Source organism: Larimichthys crocea, unplaced genomic scaffold, assembly GCF_000972845.2.
Source record: "Larimichthys crocea isolate SSNF unplaced genomic scaffold, L_crocea_2.0 scaffold307, whole genome shotgun sequence".
Lineage (NCBI taxonomy): Eukaryota > Metazoa > Chordata > Actinopteri > Sciaenidae > Larimichthys > Larimichthys crocea.
Genome location: NW_020854047.1, coordinates 165,244 through 180,636, shown reverse-complemented (window position 1 = coordinate 180,636; position 15,393 = coordinate 165,244). Strand labels below are relative to the sequence as shown.

The window sequence follows — 15,393 nt, the reverse complement described above, 5'->3', positions numbered from 1 at the left end:
AGGAAGTCAACACATGAATTAAAAAACAAGCTTAATTTAGATTTTACTCACTCCGGTCGTGGACTGTAGTTTTGATTTGTCTTCATCAGAGCTCAGGGAAAGATTAGAAAGAGCTCCAGGTGTATTCAAAGGTTACAAGAAGGTTTAGATTTGCATACAGACTATTTAAAAAGGTCCGGCGTTTAAGATTTAAGGGGATCGAATATAATATCCATAAGTAATCACCTCAAAATAACAATCGGGATGTAGAGAGGACAAACCAAACACTGCCTCTACATAGAACCTTTAGCCGCTGTAGTTTCTCCTTTGTGTTTGACATGAGAGTAAGATGTGAGGGGTATTCAGTCGGCTGCAATCTGCAACTTTGGCTGTTTGTTTCTTTTTTCCTTCCTCTGACTCTGTCGCCTGGATGATTATACATGCACGACATAATGACACGTACAGTACGTTCAATTAGCTCTAATTACGTCATAATCACATAACGTACGATGTCTTGAACACTTCCTCTCTCTCTCTCTCCGACAGATCTGTGTCGCCGTTCAGAGGAAAAAAATTCAACGTATCCGACGCCAGTGATGAGCTAAAGGTGGGTTCTGCCATTTTTTATCTGTGTGTGTGTGTGTGTGTGTGTGTGTGTTCAGCTGTTGAAGCGGCTTCGTGTTTTCGGAGAGCTCTTTCTTTCATCCCTTCTTTCTTTCTTTTGTGCTTTCGAGATATTCTTCTATTTGTCGGTGTTGTTTTCTCTTTCTTCCTCCCTGTTTCGATTTCTGTCCTTCATGGTTAACAAGAAAATTATCCTCAGTTGTTTCGTTTGTATTCGCCTGCAGCCACTTGTTAAAGATGCATATTTATATAAAATGCATATTTAATACGCTCTCATGCCTGAAAATGTGGCTCACAATGCATTTGCCCTCTGGGCACGTGTACCCAAAGTCACCGTATCGCGCACCTCACATCTCCCATACTAAGCATTTTTCCCCCATTCGCCGGGAAAAAGTTGAATAGATTAAAGGCAGATCTAATCGATCCTGAGTGTGCTTATCAGCGGCTGGCAGGCTGACGAGCCGATTTCAGAACAGCACATTCTAATCCTTCGCTGTGAAAGTGGAAAAAGACAAATAGGCAGAAAGACTCGCAGACAGTAGGACAGACAGACGGGAAGAAAACACATCACTGAACGTGTGGCGGCGTCGTGCCTTGGCGTACTTTTAATTTCATGCAGCTGATAAACACCTCGTGTTATAAACAGCGACTTGTAAGATGACTCCTGCATGTTTAATGGGTCAGTATAGTCTCTTAAGTTCTACTGCTCGACTTCAGGGAGCAAGAATCATTTTGAAACCAACGTCAGACACAGACGAGGTGCAGAATAAATACTGACCCACGGACGACAAACTGAACTGCCATCCTGGGATTAAATTCAACTTGCAGAACATGGATTCAGTCATTTACGATGATATGTTGTCAGCGTTCGATGTCTGTATACAGGCTGAGATCAATGTTTCCTTATTGAGCCACAATTCAGCCGTTATGAACAACGAGTGAGTCGAGACGTGCGGGGAACTTAACGTGAATGTCACAGATCGACTTTTATGGCAGCTCGAGTGGATTTAACACGCGGACAGATCATTATGTCTTCATTCCCGTCCATCTATCAATCCATTCATTCATTTACGTGAGTCTGATTGGCTCTTGGCATCACAATCACCTCACATCTCCGCATTTATAGATATTGAATATGAGTTATTGCAGGCTCACACGTTGTCCTTTAAACATGAATGAAGTCTTTAAAGCTCTCCTTTGAAACACGGCGTTCTCACTGACGTCCATCGATCCTGCCGGTAACTGATTATGATTCCTGGTTTTTCAAAAAGGCGTTTAGCCACGCCGCGTGCTGATTGGATGTTTAACCTTTTGACCTCCAAAGCGAGATCAGAGCACACATCCCATAATAGGACGCATTCATCCAGACGACCTCTTCTGTCACGGCGACAACTCGGCGGCAGGCAAAGTGACAAAGAGATCCCGTGAGTGTGTGTGTGTGTGTGTGTGTGTGTGTGTGTGTGTGTGTGTGTGTGTGTGAAAAGTGCTTATCTGCAGCGGTCTGAGGTCACGTCACATCTCCCGCTCTCAGATTAGCGCCTCTTCGCTCGCCTTGTGTGTTTTTGTGTGTGTGAGTACGTTCACGCATGCGGCCGCCCCGGGCGATGTTCCTCAGTTATTTCAGTCTCACACACACACACACACACACACACACACACACACAGGCAGCAGCAGCAGGGCATTCTCTCCCTTTGTTTACTGTGTTTTTATGATATGTGGAGTTTCTAAATTACACCTCCATCTCAGCTCACGGGCAGTTCAACAGCCAGCCGAAGGCTCGAGGGATTGATCTCGCCTGGTGGCTGCAAACTTTCTCTGGGTTGAGTGAAACACGTGAGGCTCGTCATCTCTGCAGTGCAAATGTCAGAAAGCTGCTTCACGTCTCACTCAGCTGGAAGCAGCTCTGTGTTTTTTTCCTGCTTTGGCTTTGTTTGCATTCACATCATGCATGCGGTGTGTTTATTCGCCTCGCGCGCTGATTTTGCATGCATTAACTACAGCAAGTGTAATGCTTACAGCAGCATCATTGCAGATTAAGTGTAGCTGCGGCGTAACGATTCCAGAATGAGATATTGAAGTGAGAATTCCCCCTGAAACGATGCAGCGCTTCTGCCAACAGAAGCACATCCAAGAAAGCCAACTGGAAAACTCTCTCATCCTCTCGTGCTTCAAGAAGTGGCGCACTAAGGTCACGATTGCTTCTCTCAGTATTTGCATTTGTTTGGAATGGATTCGATCGGAGGTTTATAATCATGAGTTAATTAAGAATGAGAAAAACACGATGTCAACACGGCAGACTCGCGGATCCATCCAGGTATAAATGTGTTTTAATGAAAGTCTGTTTAATGTCACGCTGGCAGTTAGAAATTATTTTCTCAACTTACAGGAAAAATGTCTGACATTTGCAGAACATGGCAACAGCCAGCGTTAACACAACAAGCAAGTAAAATGCAAAGTGCAGCAGTCTGCTGTATATTATTAACATAAAGGCAGCGACGACGCCCTGATAAGCCTTTTCTTTTTTTTCCTCGAGAGCACGGAGCGAGAAAATGTTGCTAAAACTCGTTAACTATCAGACTCATATATCTTTAAAAACGTGACACTGATGGGCCGTCTGGGTGGACAGATAAGGAGCAGGAATTAAGAGAGGAGACCAATCCTTTCCCAGGGATTTACACAAACACACAGAGCGAGTTTAATGCCCTCTACCAGTATTGATTACCCAGCAGTCTGACTGATTGAGAGCTAGATATAGAAAAGCACACATCAATAAAATACTCAGGGAAAACCTGGAGAGTTTTAAAGGCATTGCCCTTTCCCCACCTGCTCACACAAACCCAAACAGCTGTCGTGTGATTGAATAATTCCACAGAGCTGCAGCTTTCTGTGCTCCGACTGATTCAAAGCTGCGAGTAACTAAAAGCAGGCAGATAAAAAACAACTTCTACTCCTCGACACAAATCCGGCTTTTTATTCTGACCGCCTGCTTGTTTATGATTGGTCTGTTCATAACACATCCCCATCCGTCATTTGGTGTCTGTCTCACGGGGACGTTTGGGAGCTTTGGAGTGTTTGTTTGTTACTCGCGAGGCTGGAGCGCAATAAAAACTGACAGCGGTTGTGATTAATCAGCTCCGGAGGCTCGTTATAAACCTGTTGATTGTGCGGCCACTTAAGAATGACAAAAAGGCTGATGTTAAAGTGCAGGCAGGCTCAGCTGTGGGCGCCGATGATGGGTGGAGGACTCATCAGAAGACGGCATGAAGAAACGTATCAGGCGTCTTTGAAACGCTGATCCTTCGTACACTCTCAGAAAAAGTGCGTCTTGATGAGTTCTCTGGAGGTTCCAACTTAAACCTTTATATATAAGGGTGTAGATGAAATCAACTTGCCCCTCACTCACTACAAACACCGTCTGGACTCTGCTGTTCGTGCTTTCAGCCCCTTCTCTGGATTTATTTTGTAATATTTGCAACGCAGTGGTTTTAGGCTTAAACTGCTCATGCACTCATCCTTTTTCTGCCATTCTGAATAAGAGCCTCAGCTTAGCGCCTAAAAACGAGTGTGAAGTGCATTACATCAGAAGTTTTAGAGACTCTTTCGTCTTTACATCATTTTCATCTGCACAGGAAACCCAAAGGTTCAGAAGTCTGTAAGTGAACGATTATGAAGCCATTGTGTGGAATGACACTTAGGAAGCGGCGTAATTGCCGCCTCATTTCATGAAATATCTGGCTACTCGAGTTGGTGTTAAATTAAAACTTACAGTTGAATGTCACCTTCAGAGATCGGCCAATTCAAATGGAGCCAAAATATATCTGAACCCTCCCAACTACCCTTGAAATGCCAAGTCAGGAAACCTTTAGGTTCATCAAGTAACCACATGAGAAGATAAAAAGGTAATCCAGCTCGCTGTGGAAGGCGTGATGATCTGCCTCTCTAAAACTTTGAAACACCAAAGTGAATCATTGTTGGTGAACCTACAGGGTCTTTATTTTGGAGGCTCTTCTCTGTTTCAGCCCGATTCTGCTCATGAAACCGTTTTGGGTCGATGCAATCAGGTGACAGCGTTTAATTTGAAGGCTTAAGGGATCTACTATCAGGAGCAAATGGCATTACGATCAGGGGGGAGGATGCAAGGTACGGAGTTATCCTCCGATATGAGATTACGGGCTTGGCTTGATCAACCAAGCCACAAGGCCACCTGCACTGGAATGAGAAAAACAATACTTTGTGACCTAAATATGAGGCTTATTTGTCCTCATACCTGCATGTAGGAATGCATGGCTCTGCGGTGATGTGCTCTGAATTTGAGTTTACCGCCGTGCCTCGTCTTGTTACTCGCTGCCGACTCCGTCCGTACGTTTCACTCTGTTCTGCACGCACAAATCAAATGTAAATATCCTATAAGCATCATCGCACAGCCCGGAGCCCCGCTGAGCACCAAAAGAATGAGCAGATAAATGTGTTTGCGGTGAGATTACCATACATCACAAACCCTGCAAGGAACAGGATGGAGAAGAGAGGCGAAAGAGGATGGAGAATCGGGGGGGGACGGAGGGAATTCGACAAGGAGGAGGACATGGAGGGAAGAAAGAAGAGATGCAAATATGGATGACAGCAGAATGAGAAGCAGGAAAACACAAAGGGAGAATGAGAGGGAGGAATCAGGAAGATCAGGAGGGAGCAGAGAGGATGTCAGGAGGCAGGGATACTGAAGCACAGAGAGAAAACAAATGTAAGCCCCTGAGGATTAACTCTCTCGTTTCTCTATCGGGAAGAATGGAAAGAAAGAGGATTTCCAGCTGCTATCCTCTCCCTCCCTTTGAAATCTCTCCCTCTCTTTCTGCCTCATATTTTAATATCTTCATTCATCGTGTTCATCGAACACACGGCTAACCGAGCTGGACACAAATCCCCCTCCGCTGCTCTCTTTCTTCTTCTTCTTCTCCACCATCCGATGTTTCACTCGTTTGTCGTGAACTTGAACAGAGGATAAAATCTTTTCTTCACCTGTCTCTGCGGCGGTTTGGCAGCTCCGTTAACTGTTGCACGGGGGCCAATAAACACACAACAGCGCTCATCATTGTTGTGGTCGGTTTAACGAGCTTTGCTAATAAGACGAACGAGGCCTCCCGCTGATCGGTTAATGGCGCGTTCACTGGTGCTCGGCAGCGTTGTAATTCAGAGTTTTCAACATGAAAAAAGGCTGAAGGTGGATTTAATCACCGATGTGACGTCGTTTAAACGTCGGCCAGATGGGAGAGGTTTTACAGCGGAGATGTTGAAGTTCTGTCCAAGCAAAGTTTCCATTAGAACCTTCCTCATGCACACATTTGATTTGGACTATAATTGCATCCATACTGTGACCTCTGACCTAAACGTACATTACCAGTGATCTTTGAATCGTTCTAGTCCAGAACTGTGCTGCACAAATAAAGCAGCACTGTGTAACAACTGCTGCAGTTCGTTAGCCAGGCTGCAAAGAGCACCAGGGCACCATGTGTTAGTGTTTGTGGAGCAGAGCCGGTGTCGTGCCAGAACCGGAGCTGGATGAGCAAGACAAGAGTAAACGTGGGACTGACTTTTAGTGGTTGGTGAGAGCTTGGTGAAATAAAAGGCTGAAAGACAGACGCCGAGCTGGGCTGACTGCTGCTGGACTAGGCAGTGATATCAGCTGCTGCTGGGTCTGCTGCTAAGTAATGTAATCAGAACAAATACTCGAGTACAGCTGGACGTAGTTACCACAGTGGGATTACACTCTTGACACTGGGAGCATTAAACTAAATAAATGACTGAAGAGATTTGTGGAGGCTCACAGGACGGACGTCTTCTTTCCTCTGAAAGCTTCTAACATGAGACTTTTTTAGGATTTGGTGGCTTCAAAAAGAAAAAATCAAACTGATGATTCATTTATCAGGGCGTTTCATTGGTTCACGTAGGTTTTTAGCGTTTTCATTTCTCGGCTCAGTCACGAAACGTTTCCTACATCACAGACGCTTACACACTGCTGCTGAAAGGGGATAGACGATAAAGAGTTTCACAGCTGGAGTGTGACACAGGTTTTAAAGTGAAGCTCTGCAGCAGAGTCTCCCGGTCCTCCCCCTTTTCTCCTCACCCTCCCTTCACTCCAGTTCTGCGTAGCTGCTCCTCTAAACGTCCCCGCTCCTCCTCCTCCTCCTCCTCCTCCTCCTTTGTTTCTGAAGCCCTTCACTGGATCTGAATTACACATGAGCATTGTGATGACTCGTTTTCATTTGACTGACTCAGGCTGGTGCTGTAGCTGATCTGTCCGTCCTCGTAATCAGCCTTTTAAAGAGACAAATCATGACGTCGTGCACCCCGTATAACCTTTTGTGCATTTCTGAACACGTATATGATTCACAGGCTTTACTACCAAACTATAAATCCTTTCTTTATGTTTGCTTTATATCCCCCATTTCTTCCTGCCGTGGTTCTGCGGCCTCTCTCTCTCTCTCTCTCTCTCCTACCTTTCTTCATTTCTTTGTGGTCGTCTGTCCCTCCTCCCCGAGCCTTTAAGAATCTCAAGTATTTTATTTTTCCTTTAGCCTCAAATCAATTCCAGACGCCACCGTTTCCTGCCCCCCCACCACCTCACTCCTTCTCTCCCTCCCTTAGGGGCTATAGACCAAAGACCGAAAACCACACACACACACACACACACACACACACACACACACACACACAGAAACGGAGTGAGAAAGACAGAGTGAGTAAGAGGCAACCCGAGTCTCAGGTTTTGCTTTTCCATAGCATAAATTCCTCAAACTTTCCACCCTCCCCCTGTTTTCTATTCCAGGAATTGTGCGTGTGTCTATTCTTATGATGAAGCATCTTCTTCTTCTGTGTGTGTGTGTGTGTGTGTGTGTGTGTGTGTGTGTGTGTGTGTGTGTTTGTCTTGGCACGTCTCCTGTCGCACTCATCAGTCTTTTTATCTCTGTCTCGCCCTCTCAGATTAAAAGGTGGCGTGACAGTGGCATGAATCTCTTGCGTTGGAGTGTGTGTGTGTGTGTGTGTGTGTGTGTGTGTGTGTGTGTGTGTGTGTGTGTGACCTCTGAACCTCCGCTGATGTCCTCAACGAGCTGTTTCCAGACTACTTCATTCATTATCCGTGCGTGGCTGCGTGCACACAGCGTGAGAAGATGTCTGACTGCGTCTGAAGATCGATTTAAAAACATGGGATAAACAGAAACGTGTGATGTTCTGCAGCACTGTGTGATTATCCATATTCATTTTCCATTTCTAAAGTATATTCAAAAGTCCTCCGCAGTAATTACAGTGTCATCCGAACGCTGTAGCGCAAAGCTATAATTTGAAGGATGAATCCTGTTGGACTGTGACAGAGAAGAACAAAAAAAAAAGAAAAAAGATGTGAGATATACAGGGAGAGGAAAAAACTGAAGAAAGAGACGGACAGAGAGGGAAAATTAAAGTGCTGGTTAATTAAAGACACCACGAAATATTCAATTTAACGCAATAACAAGTCAATTCCAGCAAAGTTAATACGAGGCCTTCCTCTTTTCTACAGCAGGAAAACACAGTCATGCTTCACGGCATATTTTTCCGTCTTCTACTGTCGTGGTTTCTTTCTCACCACATAATAAACTGCGAGCATCCTGAATGCGGAGCTTCCAATCCAAAGGGGCCTAATAGTCACAAAGTCAAAGACAATGACGAAGACATTCCCATGCAAGCCGACAGCCAATAAACAGAGGTCAGCAGGCTAATTGAGGCGACATTGTCTCGCCTCGAGTTTTAACTGTATCTCATCAGCTCGCCCCGTCCTTTCGTTGTTGATTTCAGCCGCTCGTTTGGACGAACACAGACGAGCTGATTGGTTCGCTCATCGACTCGTTTTCAGCTCAGAGGATTTCCCGTAGATGAACCGAGTGACGCAACGCCGCTGAAACATTCACCCCGCCACCGCTGTCGTCGATGTTGGCATTAGAAACACGTCGTTCTTCCACAGACTCATTTGTTTCAGCAGCAGTTTGTGCACGGCATGACGGAGCAGATTCAATATTTAAGTTGTGCAAAAACATCGAGAATGATGCTTCAATCATGCAAACATAATTATCCTTTGATGCACGATATGAAATTATGATGCAGCTGTCTCTCTGAGGTGAATCACGGTCAACGTGATATAAAACAAACAATATATTTTAAAAAACATGTTTGCCAAATAATTTTAAAAAGCCATCTCTGTCTCATTAGCAGAAGGAATTGTTCTGATTGCACATAATTCAGCACAAATTGCTTTTTATTTCCATAGAAATTAGGGAGATTCGTCGTAACTGAGGACACTGATCAAAATGAGCAAAACAAAGATAAACATGTAAACTGACTTTTATGGAATAAAGTCCTTAAAGAGAATCATTTCGCTCCGAGCGCGAGTTCGACTTCCCGAACACGGCGGCGGCAGAGTTAATTAGGTGTTCGTTAGCTGAAAGCAACAAACGGAGGTTAGCTGCTGTTTGTCTCCGACAATAACAGATTTGTTTGTTCAGTACTTTTCAAATTAACCCAACACGCCGTTTTATTTTGTTGTGCCAAAAGCAACGTTGGAGAATTTACTAAAATCAGGGTTCCCGCACATTCTTAAACATCAAATTCAAGGAGTCTTTGAACGCTTTCCAGGCCAAGCTCCTCCAAAATACAGAAATCAGCATAGATAAGACACAGACAGATAAAAACAGAGGCTTGAATGTGTGAACACTAACTGACAAAGTTATTGCATCAACTACAGGACACACATGCAGGCAGCAGAAGAACTTCAGTTTCTATCCACAAAACTTGTAAATTCAAGCACCGACCCATTCTATGTGTTGTATATTGTCAAAAACTTTCAAGGCCTTGATTTGTTTCCCCCACCTCCAATAATGGATGGTAACAAAAAGTGACTTATAAAGGATGAAGCTGATTACAAAGTCAGTACGCGTCCATCTAGACTGAAAGAAATGTCCTGACAGTCAAAGACCGTAAAATATTCCACGAGGAAAACCTTGATTTATACGGCATTTAAGGAAATTTACACAGAATTAAATAGTGATTTTACAATAAAACAACTTAGTGTTTAATGGGATAATTAAGTCTTTTACTGTCATCGACATAAACGTGTTAATTCAGTTTCAGAAACACTTTAAATGTATAAATCAGCTGTTGTTTTTTCTGGGGACAAAAATACACTCTTTGGCTCACTGTGTTTATAACGGAAATATACCGTAATACATGTATGAGCCAACACTGTATACATGAAATAAACAGTACTAATATCCTTAATCTTAAAAAAGGTACCGTGTTTATTACGGTAAAATTTTGTTGTTTTTTTCCATAGGAAGAAAAGTTTCTTTTTTACAGATCTGTTGTTGAGGGCCACGTCTCGTACAGATGAGAAAAACTTCTGACAGCCGAACGGTTCCTGTGGGCGGCTTCCGATCACAGACTTGTTTCTTAACTGTTCTCCAAGGCCCCGAATGTTATTTACCGATTGCATTCGCAGCTTCCGACGCGATAAGCGAGTCCACATTCGCTCGCGGTGATTCTGAAGGGCATCGCTCGATGTTTGTGTGTCTTCCCAAGAGGAAACAGATCTGCTTCACGGGGGAAACTGATCCTCTGCAGACTGTTCTCTCCATCAAAAATCTATCAAAGCTCCCTGACACAAAGTACATTAGCTTTTAGAGAGATGGTTTGCTTGTGACTAATGTCAGTCCCCGCCACATTTGCTGGTGGCGTATGCCTCCGCCCAGCAATGTTTTCCAATGAAGTCAGTGATCGTGGTCAGAGCCTTTTGTGATTGAGCCATCGTTTCTCTCAAGGTCAGCCGTCTGAAAAAGTAGAAAAGCTTAATAAAAGGGCAGAACAATTAGATTAAATCAAATTAAATGTAATAATGTAGTTTTTAGAACTTTCAGTAATGATTCCTCCGCCGTATAAAAAGATTCTGACGGCGTTAAAGTGAGAGAGAATAGTAGCTACATGAAGAAAGAGTGTGTGAGGCTGTGAGAGCAGCAGACACGGGGGCTTGTGGGTGGTAATTAGCACTTGAATTGCACTAATGGCTTAACAGGAATCAGCAACCTCTACACATGCACGCCAACACACACACACAGCGGAGACTAACAGTAACTGTGGGTCCTTGGAGTTGCGAGCCTCTCATTAATACCTATTTTCACGAATGCTGAGAAAGCTTTGCAGCTTTTTCTTTGTAATCACTTCCCCACACACACACTCATGCACACAGGCCTATTAGTTCCTCTAATTGAAAGGCAATTAAGCCTCAGGTTTCGTGGCGCGAGCTAAACGCCGGGTGTCTGTTTTCAGCACCGCTCTGTTTTTTAAGCTTTTAACAGACCGCAAAGAGCCGGCCAACGAAACGAGACACCCAAAGTGAACTTTAACACGCCGGCTCGCCGTCTGTCCGTCTGTCTTTTAGCTTTTCCGTGTCCCTCTCTGTCCTCTGCGGCTTTCATAAAATCATTTTCTCCCGGAATAATAACTAATCTAATGACGACAAGAACTACTTATCTTGTTTCGGGTTGTTTTTTTTTCCCTGGAAATTTAAAGAATTTAATGCGTTTGCTTCCAACCAGCAGATGGGAACAATGATAGTTTACGGTTGTTTGCAACATCTCAAAAGTTTGTGCAAAATTCAGCTGACAGTTGTTGGACACGAACTTGACCACACTTGTTTATTTCTGCTGCTCGTCTCATCCTCTGGTTGGCTCGTTCCATCGTCGCGTATAACATGTCACATAAAGGAACTTTTAAAGAGAAGAAACATCTACAGCAGAGAAGCTCTTGGATTTGTTTTGGAGAGCCGGAGTCTCATTTTAAACCTCATATGAACCCTCCATCTCATCCCAGTGTAAGCATAGAAATATCACATCTGGTTTAAATAGTGCTGAGGGTTATAGAGGGGTCCAGTGGCTGGAGGGGGCTTCATGTGATTCACTGGTTACAGGTTTCATCCTGGCAATATTTATAATCATTGTGTGTGTGTGGCATCCTCGAGTGCATTTCCCTAAAGCAAGATTTGAACCCAGACTGGAAATAACTGCAGCTAAACACACTTCATAACATCCACAAAGGCAAATCTAATGTCTTCAGAAGTAAACTCAACTTGCGATGACTTCATCACGACTTTCAGCTTTTTGATTTTACAAGTTTCAAACGAGGCGTCGACCCACAATCCTCCGCCGTGCCGCCATCTCGGTTCATGTCAGAACAGACTTGCCGCCGTGCCAAATGACACCACGGTGTCAGGAACAAACGATGATACAGTGGCTGTGAGAACACAGAGGGGGACAAATGTCGCCTTCAGGCCACGCTGTGGGAACAAACAACACATTTTACATCCATTTCCTGCTCGCGTCGGCCGCTCGGCGAACTCCATAATCCTTTCGTTTGGTGGCTTGTGGACAGTTGTTGTTCACTGTGGTCGATTCAGAACAGGAACGTTGCCAAATTTGAGTCAGCAGGCCTGATGTGTAAAACCTCATAAATTATCACTGTCAGAAAGACTCTTTGCCAAAAGTCAACATCCATTATCTTAACAGATCATTCCAGCCATGCTATCCCAACAGCAGCTGTCAAAGCTAAATGAATAAAAATGGGTTCACTGTGGAGGATTTCTCCTTTAAAGCAACATTAAGTAGTTTAATGTGCAGCAACAGCGTCACCCAGGTCCCCAGCAGCAGCTGATATCACTGACTAGTCCAGCAGCAGTCAGCCCAGCTCGGCGTCTGTCTTTCAGCCTTTTATTTCACCAAGCTCTCCCTTACACTGCCTGCTTGCCCAGCTCCTGTTCTGGCGCAACGTTGGCTACTCTCCATCAGCAGTTGCTCGCACCCCGGGAATGAAAACCTCGCGTGAGAACAGACAAAGACACCATTCACCCAGTTACAAGTCAGTGTAGCATCAACATGATTTAACATTTGTTATGTTATGATAGAAAAAATACGTCACGTTGCTTTAATTCTCATATGTATGTATTATTCCCTTTGTGTACACGAGGTCCAGACAAGGTACAGTAAGACCATTGTTTGCTCACACATCCCTGACACCGGCAATATGTGGAGACGGGGGGAAAAAAAAAAGTATGAAAAGACACACAAAGTGAGCTCCATACACAATCACACACAGTGTGCCAAGAGAGACGGGGATATATATCACATCCGTACATGAATGAATCACCTTTATTACTACTGACCCCTGGAGAGAGAAGGAGAGAGAGAAAGTTGGAATGGAGGAAGGAGGAAAAAAAAATCAGGGTCAAGTCTGTTTTTTTTCTCTCTCCGTATAGTTTCCAGGCGTTTTCCAGTGTTATTTTAATGCTGCTGTTGGAGATTTGGCTCAGCAAGGAAAGAGAGAGAAGAAGGAGGCAGTCCAGATGCAACAAAGACGCCAGCAGAGGTAGAATAGACACAAAGTAGATCCAAACTTATTGTCATTTAACGGTCAAGTCTTAGAGATCTCCAAGAACAGAGACAGAGAATGAGTAAAAGGCATCATAGAGGAGGTTCATCCAGGTTTAGGACTCACTTTGACCTCTTTGTAAGAAAAATCTCATGTCACCAAGTGATTTCTGAGAAATGCAGCTGAAAAACATCTGCACACTTTTCAGTTTCAGATTACAGCTTCAGCTGCAGAGATCCAAACCACAACATTCGATCATACGCACCTCCACTCATGCAGCCCTGAATGAAACACAGCGACCAGACCGAAGAAGCAGACATACAAATGAAAGGTGGATTTTCTTGCAGGAAAATTTGAATATGTTTAACTTTGAGGACTCGAACACACACACACAGATTTACACGTTTTACCCTCGAGACCCCAGCAGAAGCTGCAGATCACGGAGAACCGTCACTCAAATCAACATTGTTCCTCCTCGATCAGCAAACAGCTCAGATATGTGGCAGTTGTAGCCTTGTAAACAGAGTTTGAGTCAACATCCAAACAACAGAACATGAGAAAAAAACTGCGATCTGGTCGGTCCTCCCAGCCTCTGTCTGGGCAGTGAGCTGGGTAAATCCTGTTTATCTACGGCGATTATGTGATGAGAGTTAAAGCAACTTGTGTCATGTCTTTGGCAACTTTTATATGAGAACAGATCTTTGAATTTATGTGGAAAAGTCACTGCTACCCGGTCAGTCCTCCATGCCGACAGCGAATAAGTCCCTCTGTTCACTGGTGATGAACTCACAGTCTCACAATCTCCCTCGCTTTTAGATTTACAGAGGAAACCGGGTGAAAAACCGCCAAAATAAAATCATAAATATCAAGGTAATGATGTATATTCCTGGTTCTGATCATTGATGACAACTTAAACTATCTGCAACACAAAGATTCGGATTTAATTTTCCATGTTTGATTGACTGGGAATTCATTTAAGATGACGGACGCTCCCGGGGTTAAAGACGCTCATCATAAACAAATGCACACATGTGCTGTGATTGGTCGCTTAGTGAGAAAACTCAACTGCTTTGACCTCTTTCTGTTCGCCAATGAATCACAGAGTCCAACACATAGATTCACAGCATCGCTCTGAACCCAGGGGAATGGTGCACACACACACACACACACGTATGCTGTGCACTATTCTAATGCGACTCGTGAGTCATGTGTTCAGACAGAGGAAGTGGTCTGGCCAAAAGGCACGCTCGCCCTGGAGAGTCATTATCACGGTCTGTTTCTGCGCTGCATTTTTCTCTCATGTCAGTAAAAGAAGGACAAAGAAACTGTGTGCAGGAATATCACAGACTCCCAAATCTGTAAATGCTGATGATGCTTAAATAAAAACAGCGAACTCACGGAGCTCACGGGAAATTTAAGTTGTGGTGTCACGTCTCCATTTTGTGTCAGAGGATTTGAATTTGGCATCAAACAAGTCAGTGATCATATGACAGACAGTGCTGAGCTGTGACTCTGTATCAATCTGTATTATCGTTGTTGGGTTTTTTGTGTGTTGACAGTTTTTCAGAGAAATAACAGATGACCGGGTAAGCTGGATATTTGGTGAAAGAAATTTATTCCTGGACTATTTTTACTCGTTAAATAGAGCAGACGCTTAATTTGACACATAAGTGACAGTTTGAGAGCTCGTAAACGGATGCAGCCGAGCAGGTAGCACCGGGGTTTCTAAGTGTTTTTGTCTTTTTCAAACTTCATTCTTTGGTCAGATTCACACACGACTTCACCCACAAGTGACAACTTCCAAAAATAGTTTTTTGTCGCTTTGTTTTTTTGTAAATTGAGAATTTTTAAGTACACACTAATAATCTCGTGCTTTGGTCTTCATCGCTCCAGTTTGCCACTGAGTTCTCGTCAACATTTAATTTCTTCTTTCAGTACAAAAATGAAGCTAAAATATCCTGATACAGCTGCTGCAACCTCACGCTGCACTGCAAGAGTTAGTTTAACTTAAACTGTTTGAGGAAACCGACTGGCCTGAAGCATTCGAGTCTGTTAACTCTTTAGACATGAAAAATGATTCAATATGAGTAAAAGTATCAAGTATTTACTGTTAAAGAAACTTAAAGTTAATAGTACAAATTCCATTTAGTTCACTGAACTATTTTACAGTCCTGCATGTCTCCAAACCTTTTTCTTTGTAGAAATGTTTCCACTTTAGTTAAATTGACTGTTTTCTTCCGATAAAGCAAATAATTAGATTCCAGTTGTGGCAGCTTGGAGCTTTGCTCATCAGGTGTTTTGGCTTGACATGTGGCTGCACCATTTTTTGAAGTAATTCAAAAGATTCCTTTT

General features: G+C 43.7%; 1 protein-coding gene across 1 annotated transcript in view; it reads left to right on the top strand.

Annotated features, from left to right (window-relative positions):
- Positions 1 to 15,393, top strand: part of cdh11 (cadherin 11, type 2, OB-cadherin (osteoblast)) — a 79,063-nt gene that overhangs the window by 36,731 nt on the left and 26,939 nt on the right. The window contains exon 2 of the mRNA XM_027276117.1: positions 526 to 586. The gene's annotated coding sequence lies outside the window, so the exon portion shown is untranslated. The remainder of the gene's footprint in view (positions 1 to 525; positions 587 to 15,393) is intronic.